The 19,710-nt window shown below is 38.5% G+C and overlaps 1 non-coding gene across 1 annotated transcript; it reads right to left on the bottom strand.

Moving 5' to 3' along the window:
* Positions 1-19,315: 19,315 nt before the first annotated feature.
* Positions 19,316-19,420, bottom strand: LOC114927223 (small nucleolar RNA R71). Its single transcript, XR_003817594.1, has one exon. It is a non-coding gene; the product is annotated as a small nucleolar RNA R71 (small nucleolar RNA).
* Positions 19,421-19,710: the final 290 nt, after the last annotated feature.

Below are 19,710 nucleotides of genomic sequence, written 5' to 3'. Positions count from 1 at the left end.
CTCACCCCAACAATGGGGTTTAGAGACTCATGCTATAGAAGATACAATATGAAACGTGTAAAGTGTCATGAGGTACAAGATGAATCACTAAAAGTAGTTTTATAGTAAACTGGTGACCTAGGGTTATAGAAAATGAGTAAGCTAGGTGTTTAGTGTAAAAATCCACCTCCGGGGCCCACTTGGTGTGTGCTTGGGCTGAGCATTGAAGCTTTCATGTGTAGAGACTTTTTTGGAGTTAAACGCCAACTTTTGTGCCAGTTTGGGCGTTTAACTCCAGTTTTTATGCCAGTTCTGGCATTAAACGCCAGAATTCTTGAGCTGACTTGAAACGCCTATTTGGGCCATCAAATCTCGGGAAAAGTATGGACTTTTATATATTGCTGGAAAGCCCAGAATGTCTACTTTCCACTGCAATTAAGAGCGCACCAATTGGGCTTCTGTAGATCCAGAAAATCCACTTTGAGTGCAGGGAGGTCAGAATCCAACAGCATCTGCAGTCTCTTTTCAGCCTCTGAATCAGATTTTTGCTCAGGTCCCTCAATTTCAGTCAGAAAATACCTGAAATCACAGAAAAACACACAAAATCATAGTAAATTCCAAAAAAGTGAATTTTAATAAAAACTAATAAAAAATAATAAAAACTAATTAAAATATACTAAAAACACACTAAAAACAATGCAAAAAGCGTATAAATTATCCGCTCATCAATCCTACCTTGACCCTAGCCCATTAAAACCTTTGGAAAAGACCTCATGATATTTGTATGCATGCATTGAATAATTGTTGATTGTTAGATGAAGAACAAATTTTGGAAAGCATGATTTGGGGAGAATTGAGTGAATCAACCCCTAAACACTTGAGTGACTAGAGCGGATACACATCCGATGAGGGTTCGATTGCTCAATTGCATGTATTCACTACCATCATTCTATTCATGCAAGTTTGTAAACCATTTTTTATAATTCAACTCAATTGTGGGTTGGATTTTGATTCCTATTACTCTAGCCCTTATGCTTATATATGTTCTCTTGGAAGTTGAATTGTTTTAACCAAGCATTTGCATTCATATAGTTAGTTACATTTAGATAGTTTAGTTGCATTGAATAAATGTCATACCCTTTGCTTCATTCTTGGTTTAGCATGAGGACATGAAGGTTGATAAACCCCTTTTTTAGGGTTTATCTTGTGTTGAATTTAGAGCATTTTGATAACCTTTCCTCACATTTATTCAATGAAATAGCATGATTTTGTGATTGTCTTCTTATTTGTGCTTAAATGTGAAAACATGCTTTTTAGACCTTTAATTTGATGATTTTTATCTTCCTTTGATTCCACTAGATGCCTTGATGTGTTTGCTAGTGATTTCGGATTGAAAAGGGCTAGGAAAGGATCAAAGGAGTGGAAGGAAAGCATACAAAGTGGAGAAATCATGAAAAGCCAAAGATTTGGAAAAAGCCCATGGGCGCGCGCGCACTATGCGCCTACGCGCGGATTGCAAAATGCTCCAAGGATGCGTACACGCACTGTGCACGTATGCGCCAAAGGCCGCACGTGATTTTTAAAGAGGAACTCGTGCCTAGCAATTTTGGAGGGTTTCTGGCCCCATTTGGAGCTGAGTTTTTGGCGGAAAAAGACAAAATAGACCAAGGAATGAAGGGGAAGACATCAATAGACACACAACACACTTTAGATCTAGTTTTAGTTTAGTTTTAGAGAGAGAAGCTCTCACTTCTCTTCTTAGAGAGAAGCTTTCACAAGCATTTTTCATTTGTTTCATTAGATTTTATGCACTTTCTTGCGCAATAAGTAAGTGGTTGGAGTGGAATTTCATGATTATTATGATTCAATCAAACATCATGTATTCTATGAAAAATCATGAGATTTATGTAAGAATTAAATGATTAATATCAATGATGCAATCTCTTATGGTTTTGGTGAGACTTTGATTACTGTTTTGATTGAATACTGGTGAGAAAATGAAGAGGAAGAGGGTCAGTACAGAGTAACGTTGCGTTCAAACAAAGAACGCCACGCTCAGTAAGCGACGCGCATACGCATGGGATGCTTATGCGTTAGAAATGGATTTTTGAAGATTCACGCGTACGTGTGCATGACGCGTACGCGTGGAATTGGTTCGTGCTCATTTTGAAGAGAGCGCTACATTTGATTACTCAGCATTTTCGGGCAAGATTTAAAATTGGAGGCAAAATTCTGGAAACGACGCGCACGCATGCTTGACGCGCACGCGTCGATGGTGGATTTGAAAGGAATCACGCGAACGCGTGAGTAATGCTGAAGCATGGAATTGGTATTTGCTACCCATGCGCACGCGTGGAAGACGCGCACGTGTGGGCAGCGTTCACTAAGCCAACGTAGCACTCACTAAGTTAACGTTATTAATGATGCGTACGCATGAAAGGGACGCGTACGCGTGGAGAAGTGAACGATGTGCTCACTTTGAGAACGCAATGTTCCCCTAGAAGTAGCAATGAGGAGCCATTTTCATCCACTTCTTCATAGGCTAAAAAGCCCACTCTAAGTACTGGATGCCACAATTGGAAAGTGTATAAATAGGAGAAAATTTGATTTCATTAGAAGGGCTAGATCATTTTTCTTTTCGTTCTAGTTTTTTATTTTTCTTCATTTGGAGGAATTGGGTAGAATTGAGATCTCAGTTTTAGTTTACTTTCGGTTTTCATTCAGCTAGTGATCTTAGGAAATTTCTTCTCTATTTTGGGTATTGGATCTTCTTTTAAATTTTTTTTCTTATTCTGAGAATTGGAGAATTGTAGATCGGATCTGAGTTTCCATTTCTGTTTTCTTTGCTCTGCAATTATTCTTTCTGTTCTTATATTCTTCTGCAAATTTTACTTTTCAGTTTAAGAATTGAGAATCTGATCTAAGCCTTCCTTCCTATTTACTTTTCTTCTGCAATCTTTCCTTTTCGGTTTCACAATTTTAAGTCAAATCTGATTTTTAATTTTTCCTTCTCTTCTTTAATTCATTGCAATTTTAAGTCAAATCTGATTTTTAATTTTTCCTTCTCTTCTCTAATTTAGGTGAGACTTTGATTACTGTTTTGATTGAATACAGGTGAAAAAATGAAGAGAAAGAGGGTCAGTACAGAGTAACGTTGCGTTCAAACAAAGAACGCCTCGCTCAGAAAGCGACGCGCACGCGAATGGACGCTTACGCATCAGGAATCCAATGAGGATAGAACTTCCAATTAATCATTCCCCGGGTCAAGGCTTTTTATTCTGAATACAGAAATCTCTTTTAATTTACATTGTTTTAATTCACAATCCTTTATTTTTCTATTCTCCAACTCTCAAAATTTCTCAGAAAACTCTTGACTAATAAAATAGCACTCTTTTGTCAACTGGTTGGGAGACGACCTGGAGTTCATACTCCCAGTATTTTATTCTAAAATTTGTGACAACCCTTTCTAAATTTATAAGCGGATTTTTGCTGTTAAAAACTGTACTTGCAACATATTTCTTATATTATTTTCTTAATTGGCTGATTTTTTCCTCCATCGATTTTTGGCGCCGTTGCCGGGGAGTGATGAGCGAGATTTTGTCGTGTCGGTATAGAATTTCACACAAAATGAATGAATTCTCGTTGCAAGTATAGTTCTACACCAACAAAGAATCCTCTCAATCAAAAATTTGAGTTGTCACAAGTAACAAACCCCAATGAAAAATAACTTAACTATTTAAACTCCAGGTCGTCTCACAAGAAATTGCAATGAAGTGCTCAATTATTGGCTATGAAGATCAAGGGGGGTTTGGTTGATAAGAGGACAAGAAAATAAATGGCAAGAAAAGTAAAGAGAGCAATTAAAGAAAGCAAGTAATAAAGAGAGACATTCATGGCAAGTTGAGATCATAGGCTTTCTATCCTAGTCATGCAATGATTAATTCATCTTATTTAGTCAACTCCAACAAATAGGGAGAAAGTCAACCAAGATTAATCATCATACCACAATTATAAACAAGAATTTATCTCATTACGTCATCTCCGACGATTGAGGAAGGTATCATGTTATCCTCATACTCGGAGAAAGTCTAATAAGACTAGCTAATTCAATCCAAAAGTCCTAATCAACTCACTAATTTAATTAGCAAAAGATTAGCGTCAATGAAAACAATATTAGCTAACAACTCTAGATCACCAACATGAGTTGGGTTTTCATGACTCAAGATTGCCCAATTATTCTTTCCAAGCCAAGAATGCTCAAAATCTACTCTAAAGCCCAACCAAGCATTTTGTCAAACACTTGGTGGGTAATAAAGGAAAGCATAATAAAAGTGCAAGAATAATAAATCTACCAACTACAAATTGCAAGGAAAGTAAATTCACAACTCAAATCAACAATTAAAAGAACATGAAACATTAAATTTCATTAAAAGAGATCTAAATCCAACATAAGCATCCATGAACATAAAAGAGAGCAAAAAGGGAAATTAACATTACAAATCAAGAGAATGAAAGAGTAGAAGCAAGAATTCATAAAAGAAACAAGATGAAAACATGTAATTGAACCTAAATCTAAGAGAGATTAACCTAACCTAATTCTAGAGAGAAGAGGGAGCTTCTCTCTCTAGAAACTAACCTATATGATGCTATACTACCAAACAATTGCTCCTCTCTTTGCCCAAGCTTGAATTCTGCATGAAATAGCATCAGAAATGGGTTGGATTGGGCCCAAAATGAGCTGCAAAATCGCTGGGGGCAATTTCATTAAAGTGGACCCACGGCAGAATCGGCGCGCTCGCGTACATGGCGCGTGCGCACCCCAAAGCGCGAAATAACATATGGTAAATTTTATATCATTTTGAAGCCCCAGATGTTAGCTTTCCAACGCAACTAGAACTGCCTCATTTGGACTTCTGTAGCTCAGGATATGGTCTTTTGAGTGCGAAGAGGTCAGGCTTGACAGCTTTACGGTTCCTTCATTTCTTCATGAGTTTTCCCACTTGCATGCTTTTCTCCTCACTTCTTCCATCCAATGCTTGCCTTATGAACCTGAAATCACTCAACAAACACATCAAGGCATAAAATGGAATTAAAGTGAGTTAAAATTGCCAAAATCAAGGCCTAAAAAGCATGTTTTCACATTCAAGCACAAATCAAGGGAGAATTGCAAAACGATGCTATTTCATTGAATAAATGTGAGAAAATGTGATAAAATCCCCCAAAATAAGGACAAGATAAACCACAAAATCGGGGTTTATCAAATCTCCCCACACTTAAACTAAGCATGTCCTCATGCTAAGAATAAAGAAGGACAAGAAAAGGGGTATGAATATTTATTCAATGCAAACTAGCTACATGCAACCTATCTATATGAATGCATCCACTTAGTCAAAATAAATTAATTTCCAAGAATACATATACAAACACAAGGGCTAAGGAAATAGCAATCACTCAACCCACAATTGAATTGAATTATTAAAAAGATTTTACAAACTTGCAAGAAAAGGGGTGATCATGGGTGGAAACATGTAATTGAGCAATCGAACCCTCACCGGATGTGTATCCGCTCTAGTCGCTCAAGTGTATGGGGTTGATTCACTCAATTCTCCCCTAATCATGCTTTCCAAGATTTGTTTTTCATCTAACTATCAACAATTATTTCATGCATGCATACAAATATCATGAGGACTTTCCCATAGGTTGTAATGGGGATAGGGTCAAGGTATGATGCATATGGTCAAGTGGGCTTGAGATTTGAATCTTTGATTAACTTAAGCTCTCACCAAACATTTATAACAACCTATACAACTCTAATACACAACCTAACTACCCATGATTCACTTTTTCACACACTCATGCATTCTCTTTTTGATCACCACCCATATGCATTGACTTTTATTGAACTTTGAACTTTGGGGCATTTTTGTCCCCTTTTTATTGTAATTCTTTTTTTTCTTATATATATATATATTTTTTTTCTTTTTGTTTTTCTCATTTTTTTTGTTTTTATTATTTTTTTTCTTTTCAACTAAAATATATACAAGAACATCAATGCATATGGTTTACTCATGATTAATACATGAGTATGTACCCAATTCCCAAGATTTTTCAACAAACACACTTTTATCTTTACCCCATGTTCCCAACTTTCCAAATCAAATGATAAACACTCTCTCTAGCCTAAGCTAATCAAAGATCCAAATTAAGGGATATTTATTGTTTTTCACTTAGGCTTGTAATGTGCTACACTTAAGAACAAATGGGTTAAGCATAGGCTCAAATTGGTTATCAATGGAAGATAAAAGGTAGGCTATTTAGGTAAGTGAGCTATTTGAACAATGGCCTCAATCATATAAATGCATGTATACACAAAATAATGGACATATAGAATTAAACAAATCAAATATTACAATCATAGGAAGAGAATAATGCACACAAGAATGAAAATAAGTGGTAATATGATGTAACTACACAATTTGGCTCAAATCTCACATGCTTGTGTTCTTAGCTCAAAAATCATGTTCCACAAAGTATATAATTCAAGCAAGTTCTAAAAAATATTTTTTTTCAATCAATAGGGGTGCCCTATAGATAAAATTCTTGGAAAATATCATGATTTTGACTAAGCTTAATATATACATATGCAATGAAACCAAAAATCCTAAAGGACCTAAAAATGGAATGCAAAAGTGTTGGGATTAGAAACTTGTCACCCAAAAATGCCGAGCGGTCGGACGACCTCCCCACACTTAAAAGTTTGCACCGTCCTCGGTGCACTCAAAGATGAGCAAGGGGTACGGCAACTTTCCAAGTTGCTACCTTCAGCTGGTAGGTCAACCGGTGCTGCGTGTTCTTCCTTCCGCTTCTGTTTTTGCTTATGGTGCATCAATCATGAAAAACAAAATAAACACCGTAAGATGAGAAAATACAAAAGCAAGGAAGCGTGAATTGTTGGAATGAGGTAAATCACTAGAATTGAGTGGGTGAATTGGTGTGACATTGATGAAAAATAGGTGTGTGGGTTATAAAATTGCGCGCGGTTTAGAACACATACTAGTATAAAAAGCTGTGTCACATTTACACAAAAGAAAACATGTACTTCACTCATTCTAGTGTGCTTGAGATACTTTAAAAGACTTGTAGGTTAAGGCAACCAAACAAGTAGTGAAGAAGCATAAAAGCATTCAAGCAAAAATCAAGCAATTGTGAAATTGGATAATGCATGGTCATTGATTGATGTGTAGGTAGACTTAGTGAACAAAATGGTATATGAAACTCACACAATAATCAACGACACATATTGAAGTTGTTACAACACCTAAGTGACATAGAGGTGGAACACATGGATTCTATGGAACCTAGGAAAAGGGATATAAAAATCAATCACATAGCAAGCATGGCCCACAAAGCTTCACAAAGCTCAAAAATATGTGACTAGGTAAGCTTTCGATCCAATCTCACAATTCCACAATCTCAATGCATGAAATAAGTGACGTGAATAAGGATAAACCATAAACAAGCATCACCTAAAAAAAATCAATGATAATATACAATTGCCTAACAATAGATGATGAATGCATGGTGCCCAAAACATGCAATTCAAAGAGGTAAGATGCATGAAGGCAATGTAACAAGTACTTGGTATTTAAAAGTGTTAAACATGAAAAATTCCAAACCGAGTAATAAATTTCAACCTCAACAAAGGAATCCAACAATGACAATAAGGACAATGATGTTAAACTAACATCCCATTAGTAATAAGCAGCAGTAAACAGTAAACAAGATTAGTAATCCAACACTTATAATGGAAAACAAAAATTTAAACAAACTAACTAACTAAAAGAAATGGTGTTACATGATATTTGGTAGTGTTGGATGATGATTGAAGGGTGGAAAGAGAAGAGAAGAATGAAAGAAATGGAAAGAGGAGAAGAAAAGAAGGTGAGTGAAACAGGGCAATCCACGCGTGCGCATCATGTGCGCGTAAGCGTGGATTGATGAAAATCGAAGCGACGCGTACGCGTGAAGTGCGCGTGCGCGTGCATGGCGAAGTAGAGAGTCAACGCGGACGTGCAAGGTACGCGTTCGCGTGCCCTAGGGCACAAAGTTGGCACACTTCAGGCACAAATCTCGGGTGAATGTATGGAGGGGTGGAAAAACTTAATCCACGTGTACGCGTACACGGCGCGTCCGCGTGGATGGTCGAAAATACTTGAGGCGCACGTACGCGCCAGGTGCGCGCACGCGCGGGTTGGTGCTCTGTTTTTCAAAATTTTTCCAAGTTCTTGCACCAATCCAAGCATTCCAAACCTCCGAACAACTACCAAAACACCACAAAACCTTATTTAACCTACTAGACTCCTAATTAAACTCAACTAATCAAACAAGACATGAAATTAAACTAATTACAATACGTATAAAAGGGAAAAATGAAAAGAATTTACCATGCTGGGTTGTCTCCCACCTAGCACTTTGTTTATTGTCCTTAAGTTGGACTTATGGGGAGCTCCTCTTAAGGTGGCTTGTGCTTGTAACCATCTTGGAACATCCACCAATGCTTGAGTCTCCAATAAGCTCCATTCTTCAATTTTAATATCTTCAAGTTTTGATGGAGTTCTTCACAAACCATGAGCTCCCAAATTTGATTCTCCTTGTGCGATCCGGGATCCCACACTTTGTTTTGACACCATCTTCATATTGATCATCATGATTCCAATTGGGTGGTTTAGCCTTGGAATTCTCAAAGAAGCCTCCAAACAACTTCCTAGACCCATACAATTTAGCTCCACACCAAACCTTGCAATCAAACTTTGAGCAAGCAACCACCATGAACTTAGAGTGATGCTTCCAACCACTACACAACTCTCTCTTACTCTTAACAACACAAAGAGCTCTAAGTTGACCATCATTTTCAATCAAACCATATTCAAGTGGGAAAGTGAAGCATAGGGATAGAAATTTTACCCACTTGAATGTTGTATTGGATGGTGACTTAGGAAGGGATGTCTCCAATGGTCTTGCAAGTTCCACTCCCTTGTGCTCTTCTTTGATTATTTCCACCTCTTCACAACTTTCCTCAACTTCAACCTCTTCCTCTTGGTGGATCACTTCTAATTCAATTTCTTCTTCATTGCTCACCAAGGGCATGAAAGGTTGTGCATCTCCTTCTTTGACTTCAATTTCAAGCCCAATTGGAGAGGATTCGATTGTCCATAAGAATTCTTCAATGATTGAATCCATCTCTTGGTTAACCTCTTCAAAGGCTTCAACCACTTCTTCCGGCTCAATTATCTTAACTTCCTCCTCTTGTTGCACTCCTTGCTTCAACTCCTCTTCTTCACCTTGAAGCTCTAAACTCACTCCCTCACTAGGCTCCTTAATTGCTTCTCCACATTCGTCAATGGGAGTGCCTTAGTTGCTTAGGCTTAGTCGGGAGGAGGCCATATAGCTAACGGCTTCCACTAGGATAACCATCTTGGCTCCTAGCTCTTTAAACTTCTTTTCATCCTCCTCTTGTCGCCTTAAGATATGAGATTCAAGATCTCTCAATTCCTGCATGGGGGCTTCATCGGGAGGTGATGGTGGAAGAGAAGGTTCATTGTTTAAGGGGAAGGCATTATAGTTGGAAGGTGGTTCATTTTGGTAAGGGTATGGAGATGGTGTATATGGAGGTGGTTCTTGGTAGTAGTTGTGTTGGGACTGTGGTGGTCCTATGTATGGTTCATATGGCTCATAAGGTGGTTGGTAGGGTGGATAAGGGTTGGGGTCATACGTGGGTGTTTGGTGGTAGGGGGCTTGTGAGTAAGGTGGTTCAAAGTCATGTTAAGAGGGTGATTCATAGGCATATGGTGGTGGTTGTTGACAATCACAATAAGGGTCACCACATCCATTAGATTGATATGCATTAGCATGAGAGTTATACCCATAAGAATCCGGAGGTTGTGGTTGCCAAGAAGGTTGATCAATCCTTGAGGCTCCTCCCATCTTTGATTGTTCCATCCTTGATGCACATCCTCATTGTAGCTCCCATTTCCTACAACATAATTTAAACCAAACTCATAGCCAAAGTGATGAGAATTCATAGTAGCAAGAGAAAATAAAGCAAATACTAATAAGAACTAATAAAAACTAACTCCTAAAACAAGCAAAAAGTAGCAAAGACGCATATTAACATATATACAATAGCCAATAACATAACACCATTGCAACTCCCCGGTAACGACACCATTTTGATGAGCGAGATTTTGTCGTGTCGGTATAGAATTTTACACCAAATGAATGAATTCTCGTTGCAAGTATAGTTCTACACCAACAAAGAATCCTCTCAATCAAAAATTTGAGTTGTCACAAGTAACAAACCCCAATGAAAAATAATCGAAGTATTTAAACTCTGGGTCGTCTCACGAGGAATTGCAATGAAGTGCTCAATTATTGGCTATGAAGATAAAGGGGGGGTGGTTTGTTGATAAGAGGACAATAAAATAAATGGTAAGAAAAGTAAAGAGAGCAATTAAAGAAAGCAAGTAATAAAGAGAGACATTCATGGCACGGTTGAGATCATAGGCTTTCTATCCTAGTCATACAATGATTAATTCATCTTATTTAGTCAACTCCAACAAATAGGGAGAAAGTCAAACAAGATTAATCAATCATACCACAATTATAAACAAGAATTTATCTCATTACGTCATCTCCGACGATTGAGGAAGGTATCATGTTATCCTCATACTCGGAGAAAGTCTAATAAGACTAGCTAATCTCAATCCAAAAGTCCTAATCAACTCAACAATTTAATTAGCAAAAGATTAGCGTCAATGAAAACAATATTAGCTAACAACTCTAGATCACCAATATGAGTTGGGTTTTCATGACTCAAGATTGCCCAATTACTCTTTCCAAGCCAAGAATGCTCAAAATCTACTCTAAAGCCCAACCAAGCATTTTGTCAAACACTTGGTGGGTAATAAAGGAAAGCATAATAAAAGTGCAAGAATAATAAGTCTACCAACTACAAATTGCAGGAAAGTAAATTCACAACTTAAATCAACAATTAAAAGAACATGAAACATTAAATTTCATTAAAAGAGATCTAAATCCAACATAAGCATCCATGAACATAAAAGAGAGCAAAAAAGGAAATTAACATTACAAATCAAGAGAATGAAAGAGTAGAAGCAAGAATTCATAAAAGAAATAAGATGAAAACATGTAATTGAACCTAAATCTAAGAGAGATTAACCTAACCTAATTCTAGAGAGAAGAGGGAGCTTCTCTCTCTAGAAACTAACCTACATGATGCTATACTACCAAACAATTGCTACTCTCTTTGCCCAAGCTTGAATTCTGCATGAAATAGCATCAGAAATGGGTTGGATTGGGCCCAAAATGAGCTGCAAAATTGCTGGGGGCGATTTCATTAAAGTGGACCCACGGCAGAATCAGCGTGCTCACGTACATGGCGCGTGCGCGCCCCTGAACGCGAAGTAACATATGGCAAATTTTATATCATTTCGAAGCCCCGGATGTTAGCTTTCCAACGCAACTAGAACAGCCTCATTTGGACATCTGTAGCTCAAGTTATGGTTGTTTGAGTGCAAAGAGGTCAGGCTTGACAGCTTTACGGTTCATTCATTTCTTCATGAGTTCTCCCACTTGCATGCTTTCCTCCTCACTTCTTCCATCCAATGCTTGCCTTATGAACTTGAAATCACTCAACAAACACATCAAGGCATCGAATGGAATTAAAGTGAGTTAAAATTGGCAAAATCAAGGCCTAAAATGTATGTTTTCACATTTAAGCCCAAATCAAGGGAGAATTGCAAAACCATGCTATTTCATTGAATAAAGGTGAGAAAATGTGATAAAATCCCCCAAAATAAGCATAAGATAAACCACAAAATCGGGGTTTATCAGGGAGTTACAATAGCGTGCTAAATTATTAGTTGGTGTACATATTTTTTATTTTTGCATATTTTATTTTATTTTATTACCATGAGCTGTATGTTTCTTTCATTGAATGACGCGTTCACTGCCTGACCCGAGCTTAGCCGCGTTTGATCCTGAAATTGAAAGAACTATTTCACGTATTAGGCAAAATCGGCGTCGGTTAGCCTCTGAGGGTGGTCAAGTGGTTCCTACTAGTTCACCAGTCTCTTCTGAAGGCGAATCTGAAGCGGCATTCGAGGAAGAAACAAGTTCCTCTACTACTGATTCTGTTGATTTACGTGCAGTTAATATGGCAGAGCGCAGGAGGATTACTCTCCAGAAAGCAGGAGCTCCAGACTTTACACTGCAATCGTATCAAGTGCGTCACTCAAATCTGGCTGCAGATTTTGAACTGAAGACTGCGCTAATCAACTTAATGCCTAAGTTTCATGGATTACCTGCTCAGGAGCCTATCAAGCACCTCAGTGATTTTTAGACAGCCTGTTCTACTGTTAGGCATCATGGTGCAGATGAGACTTCTATTCTGCTAACCGCCTTCCCGTTTTCTCTTGAGGGAATGGCGAGGGAGTGGTACTACACTCAACCTGAAGCAGTTGTTACTAACTGGGATATGCTCAGGCGAGAATTCTTGGAAAAATGCTTTCCAGCTGAAGTTACTGATAGACTAAGGAAAGAAATTTCCTGCATTATTCAAGGCAAATCAGAGACTCTTTATGAGTATTGGGAGCGCTTCAGGAATCTTCTGGATGCATGCCCCCACCAGATGATTGATAGGTTGGTGTTGATCAGCTACTTCACACAAGGCATGAAGCCTCAGGATAAGACTACATTGGATGGTGCGAGTAATGGTTCACTAAAAAAGTACAAGACCGCGGATGAAGCATGGCAACTGATCTCACACAAACTCTGTGTGAGATGACCAACCTACTGAAGCAGATACATCTGAATCAATAACAACCTCAGCCTCTCCCATCACAACAGAGTCAACAGTTGGTTCCTCAAAGAGTATGCGGAATATGTGCCGATTATACTCATTACACTGATGAGTGTCCGTAGCTCCAACAAGAAGACAACACCTTGGCAGCTACTCATAATTTCTAAGAATGCCCGAATCAAGGATACTATCAACAAGTCGGAAATTACAACCAAGGTGGAAACTACAGTCAAGGTTGGCAAGACAACTCTAATCATGGATGGAGAGATAATTCCAACCAGGGATGGAGGGACAACTACAACAGAGGAGGCAGAGACAAAAATGGAAATTAGAGGTGGAACAACAACAACAACAACAACAGACAACAAAACCAGAACCAGTCTTACAGAGCACCTCCCCAAAGGAAGTCTGATGAGTGGATAATTTATACGCTTTTTGGCATTGTTTTTACATAGTTTTTAGTATGATTTAGTTAGTTTTTAGTATATTTTTATTAGTTTTTAAATAAAAATCAGATTTTTGGACTTTACTATGAGTTTGTGTGTTTCTCTGTGATTTCAGGTACTTTCTGACTGAAATTGAGGGACTTGAGAAAAAATCTGATTCAGAGGCTGAAGAAGGACTGCAGATGCTGTTGGATTCTGACCTCCCTGCACTCGAAGTAGATTTTTTGGAGCTACAAAAACCCAATTGGCGCGCTCTCAATTGCGTTGGAAAGTAGACATCCAGGGATTTCCGGCAATATATAATAGTCCATACTTTGCCCGAGTTTAGATGACGCAAACTGGCGTTTAACACCAGCTTTCTGCCCTATTCTGGCGTTAAATGCCAGAAACAAGTTGCAAAGCAGAGTTAAACGCCAGAAACAAGTTACAAACTGGCGTTTAACTCGACAGAAGACCTCTACACGTGAAAGCTTCAATGCTCAGCCCAAGCACACATCAAGTGGGCCCAGAAGTGGATTTCTGCATCATTTACTTATTCTCTATAAACCTTAGTAATTTGTTTAGTATAAATAGGAACTTTTACTATGGTATTTAAATCTTTTGGATATTTTATGTTCAGAGATCATGTTTGGGGAGGCTGTCCATTCAGCCATGTCTAGACCTTGTTCTTATGTATTTTCAACGGTGAAGTTTCTACACACCATAGATTAAGGTATGGAGCTCTGCTGTTCCTCATGAATTAATGTAAAGTACTATTGTTTTTCTATTCAACTCAAGCTTATTCTTATTCTAAGATATTCAATAGCACCCAAGAACATGATAAATGTGATGATTATGTGACACTCATCACCATTCTCACCTATGAACGCGTGCCTGACAACCACTTCCATTCTACATGAAAACAAGCTTGAATGCGTATCTCTTAGCCTCCATTCCGAAAAATCGGAGTCTTCGTGGTATAAGCTAGAATTATTGGCGGCCATTCCTGAGATTCGGAAAGTCTAAACCTTGTCTGTGGTATTTCGAGTAGGATCTAGGAAGAGATGACTGTGACGAGCTTCAAACTCGCAAGTGCTGGGTGTACTGACAGACACAAAAGGATCAATGGATCCTATCACAACATGATCGAGAACCGACAGATGATTAGCCGTGCGGTGACAGTGTATTTGGACAATTTTCACTGAGAGGACGGGATGTAGCCATTGACAACAGTGATGCCCAACATACAGCTAGCCATGGAAAGGAGTATGAATGATTGGATGAAAGCAATAGGAAAGCAGAGGTTCAGAAGGAACAAAAGCAACTCCATACGCTTATCTGAATTTCTCACCAATGAATTACATAAGTATTTCTATCCTATTTTATATTTTAATTATATTTTAATTATCAAATCTCCATAACCATTTGAATCCGCCTAACTGAGATTTACAAGGTGACCATAGCTTGCTTCAAGCCGACAATCTCCGTGGGATCGATCCTTACTCAAGTAAGGTTTATTACTTGGACGACCCAGTGCACTTGCTGGTTTGTTGTGCGAAGTTGTGAAAAAGAATTAAGATTATGAACGTGCGCACCAAGTTTTGGCGCCGTTGATGGTGTTGTGATGAGCGGATAATTTATACGCTTTTTGGCATTGTTTTTACATAGTTTTTAGTATGATTTAGTTAGTTTTTAGTATATTTTTATTAATTTTTAAATAAAATCACATTTCTGGACTTTACTATGAGTTTGTGTGTTTTTCTATGATTTCAGGTAATTTCTGGCTGAAATTGAGGGACTTGAGCAAAAATCTGATTCAGAGGCTGAAGAAGGACTGCAGATGCTGTTGGATTCTGACCTCCCTGCACTCGAAGTGGATTTTTTGGAGCTACAGAAACCCAATTGGCGCGCTCTCAATTGCGTTGAAAAAAATTTGAAAAAGATAGATTTGTTTTGAAAAGGATTTGAAAAGAAGTTGAAGAAGAATTGAGGAAAATTTAATTTTAGGATTAAGATATTTTTAATATTTTTGGAAAAGAGATTGAAAAATGAAAGTATGGGAACATGTTTATGCAAGAAAGTATGGATGGAAATATGAAAATTTGAAAAAAATCAAGTTGGGAACAAAAACTTCCTCCCCTCCACAATCCTGGCGTTAAACGCCCAACTGCTGCTTGTTTTGGGCATTTAACGCCCTTCTGTAGCCTCTTTTGGGCGTTTAACGCCCAGCTGTTGCTTCTGGCTGGCGTTAAACGCCAGAAATCTTTCGTCATTGGGCGTTTTTCTGAACTCCCAGGATGCTGTAAGTGTGGCGTTAAATGCCTAGAATGGCTCCTATTCTGGCGTTTAACACCCATAAAGGTATTATTACTGGCGTTAAACGCCAGTAGATGCTTCTTTTGGGCGTTTAACGCCCAAATATACCTCTTACTGGCGTTTTCTTGCCAGTGAGCTCCTTCTTCCTGTTTTGTACTCTGAATCCTTCTGTAACCTTGTGAAATTATGCAATTGATTCTTTACCTTGAAGATTCTTTATATTAAACTTGTATAATTATTATTTAAATAAAAAAAATAGGCTTTGCTAATGGCTGGGTTGCCTCCCAGCAAGCGCTTCTTTATTGTCTTTAGTTGGACCTTGCTGAGCTTTTAATCTAGCCTCAGCTTTGAGCACTCTTTCTCAACATTGCCTTCAAGATAACGCTCAATTCTCTGTCCATTAACAATGAACCTCTTATTAGAATCAATGTCTTGAAGCTCCACATAGCCATATGGTGACACACTTGTAATCACATATGGTCCCTTCCACCGGGATTTCAGTTTCCCGGGGAATAGCCTGATCCTAGAGTTAAACAGCAGAACCTTCTGTCCTGGTTCAAAGACTCTAGATGACAGCTTTCTGTCATGTCACCTTTTTGCTTTCTCTTTGTAAAGCTTGGCATTTTCGAAAGCAGTGAGTCTGAATTCCTCTAGCTCATTCAGCTGGAGCAATCTTTTTTCTCCAGCTAATTTAGCATCAAAGTTTAGGAATCTAGTTGCCTAGTAGACCTTGTGCTCCAGTTCCACGGGCAGATGACAAGCCTTGTGATGCTAGGGCATTTTGGCCAGTTTCACTGACCTTTTCTTTATGGTTTTAGGGTAGTTTCATGCACTTTCTTAGGAAATAAGCAAGTTTTGGGTAAATAGTCATTTACATCTTGATTCAAGCAAACATTGTGAATTTTATATGATTTCATGAGAATTATGCATGAATTGAATGATGCATGATCTCATGGGTTAGAACCTAGCTTTGATGCACTTTATTTGCTTGATTTCAGGACAAAGGAAGCAAGGAAGATGCCACGTTAATAGCCATGTTAGTCCAACTAATATGACCATTAACAAGGAAAGGAGGCTAGCTTACAACGTTAACGAGAAAAGTGAACACCAATAATGCTTTCGCGAACCATCATAGCCCACGTTAACTACGTTAACATGGAAGCTAACGTGGAAGAAAAGTAAAGCTCCAACGTTAGTGGTAAAAGTGAATGCCACTAACGTCAGGGAGAGGGGCACACTTAGCCACGTTAAAAGTCACGCTAACTACATTAACGTGAACTCTAACATGGGAGAAGCAATGAAGAGCCAACATTAGTGACACTCACCTTTGTCACTAACGTTGGACTAAGCCTCTATTAGCCACGTTAGATGCCACGTTAATTGCATTAACGTGGAAGCTAACGTGGAGGAAAGGAATGATGAGCCAACGTTATTGACACTCACTTTTGTCACTAACGTTGGAGATGGCTATCACTACCACGTTAGAAGTCACGTTAACCTAAGTAACGTGAACTCTAACTTGGGAAGAAGGGTGTTTGGAGCGTTAGTGACAAAGGTAAGTGTCACTAACGCTCTCGAAGTTGAGGTATACCCACGTTAAGAGTCACGTTAGCTACACTAACGTGAACTCTAACGTAGGGAAGAAGGGGCCAAGAGCAACGTTATTGGCAAAGGTAAACGCCAATAACGCTCGCGATGGATCAAGAGGCAACGTTAGTGCCACTAACGTTGAAGTTAACGTAACTCATCTTGGGCTAGGAACGTTAGTGCAAAAGGTGATTGTCACTAACATTCTCGAACCCATATTTTCACTTAACGTTAACGCCACTAACGTCCTAGCCAAAGTCCATGCCTAGTTCACACTTTCTCTGCAAGTAAAGCTGAGCTCACTGAAGATTCCAAACTGCTTCAACTCAAGATCCAAAGGCCCATATCCAAGACTTGAAGAGCCAACTGGAAAATCAGAAGAGTAGTATATATAGGGGTAGTTTTGAACTAGAGAAGAGCTTTTGGATTGAGAGGACTACTCTCTGTATAATTTTACTTTCTCTGCAACTTCTAGTTTTACTTCAGAATGTACTCTCCATCTTTGCTTTCCATTCCCAGAGCCATGAACAATTAAACCCCTTTCATTGGGTTAGAGAGCTCTGTTATAATTTGATGGATCAATAATAGTTTTCATTATTCTTCTTCTTTCTTTTCTCTTGATTTTACTTGAAAGCTTTCAATCTTCATCCAATTGGATAGTTGTATTGGAAAAGAAACTATTCATACTTAGATCTCTTCTGAACCTTGGAAGAGGAATGAAGAGATCATGCTATTAGACCAAGGAATTGGCTATTGATCAAGATTTGAGAGATTGAGTTACCAAGGAATTGGAATTCAATCACTTAATATTGCCAAGGAGATCAATGAATGCATTGATTGAGGAAGAGATGAGAATGAACTTGATCCGGAGAATGCAACATCTCCTAAGCCCAATGAATTCCCCATTTCTGATTTACCCATTCTCTTTAGTTTCTGCCATTTACTTTCATGCTAAATTCCCCATTCCCCATTTAAGATTCTGCAATTTACTTTCCGTCATTTATATTCAGCTCTTTATTTCCAGCATTTACATTTTCTGCCATTTACTTTCCCGCCATTTAATTTCCTACAATTCTCATATCAAATTCTGCTTAGCTCAGCTAGAACATTCCTCCAATTAAAGTTTCTTGACCAATCAATCCCTGTGGGATTCGACCTCACTCTATTGTGAGTTTTTACTTGACGACAATTCGGTATACTTGCTGAGGGAAATCTGTTGAGAGACAAGTTTCCGTGCATCAAGTTTATGGCGCCATTGCCGGGGATTAATTTTGTATCAACAATGATTAAATTGGTGGATAACAAGATTGAGCACTTTTCTTTTGTTTGATTTAATTCCATCTGAGTAATTTTCATTCAGTTTTAGTTATTTCCTTCCCTTTACCTCTCACCCATTTGTGGTGCTATCTGCATATCATTTTTTTACTATTTGTTCCACTGACCCACTAACTGTTTGATATATTCTATCACTCACACTAACAGCATTTCTGCAGAAAATACTGTCTGCATCTACCCTTCTTGCTTTTGCCTTGTTGGTTGTATGACAGGTAGAAGAAGCGGGGCTTCAACTTCCTTTGATTCTGAACCTGAGAGGACATTCCTTAGATTAAGGAGGGAAGCAAGAGGGAAGAGAGTAGTTAGTGCTGAGGAAGAGGAATAGTATTTTGAACTAGACATGGATGAGAATATGGAGAAACATCATGAAGAAGAGGCTCACAACCATGGCAGAGAAGGTCCAGCGCATCATGCTGGGCAAGAAATAAGAGTTCTAGGATCCTACATCAATCCAAACCCAGGAAACTGTGGAAGTAGCATCCAAAAACCAACCATACATGCCAACAACTTTGAACTAAAGCCACAGCTCATCACCCTTGTTCAGAATAATTGTTCATTCGGAGGAAGTGTTCAAGAAGATCCCAATCAACATCTAACCACCTTCCTGAGGATATGTGACACTGTGAAGTCTAATGGTGTTCATCCTGACACCTACAGACTACTTCTATTCCCCTTCTCACTCAAGGACAAGGTATCTAAATGGCTGGAATCTTTCCCGAAAGAGAGCTTAACAACCTGGGAAGATGTGGTAAACAAATTCTTGGCGAGATTCTATCCTCCTCAAAGAATCAAAAGGTTGAGAGATGAGGTTCAAATTCAGGCAGCAAGATGGTGAGACTCTATATGAAGCATGGGAGAGATTCAAAGACTTGACAAGAAGATGCCCGCCAGATATGTTCAATGAATGGGTGCAGCTGCACATTTTCTATGAAGGTCTTTCTTATGAATCAAAGAAGGTAGTAGAGCACTCATCCGAGGGATCTCTGAACAAGAAGAAGACCATTGAAGAAGCCATAGATGTCATTGAGACTGTAGCTGAGAATGACTACTTCTATGCTTCTGAAAGAGGCAACATTAGAGGAGTGATGGAGCTAAACAATGTGGATGCACTGCTAGCTCAAAATAAGATGATTACCAAGCAATTGGCTGACCTCACCAAGAAGATAGAGAGGAATCAAGTAGCAGCAA

Source organism: Arachis hypogaea, unplaced genomic scaffold, assembly GCF_003086295.3.
Source record: "Arachis hypogaea cultivar Tifrunner unplaced genomic scaffold, arahy.Tifrunner.gnm2.J5K5 arahy.Tifrunner.gnm2.scaffold_62, whole genome shotgun sequence".
In the NCBI taxonomy this organism is placed as follows: Eukaryota; Viridiplantae; Streptophyta; class Magnoliopsida; order Fabales; family Fabaceae; genus Arachis; species Arachis hypogaea.
This window is presented reverse-complemented; position numbering and strand designations above follow the sequence as displayed.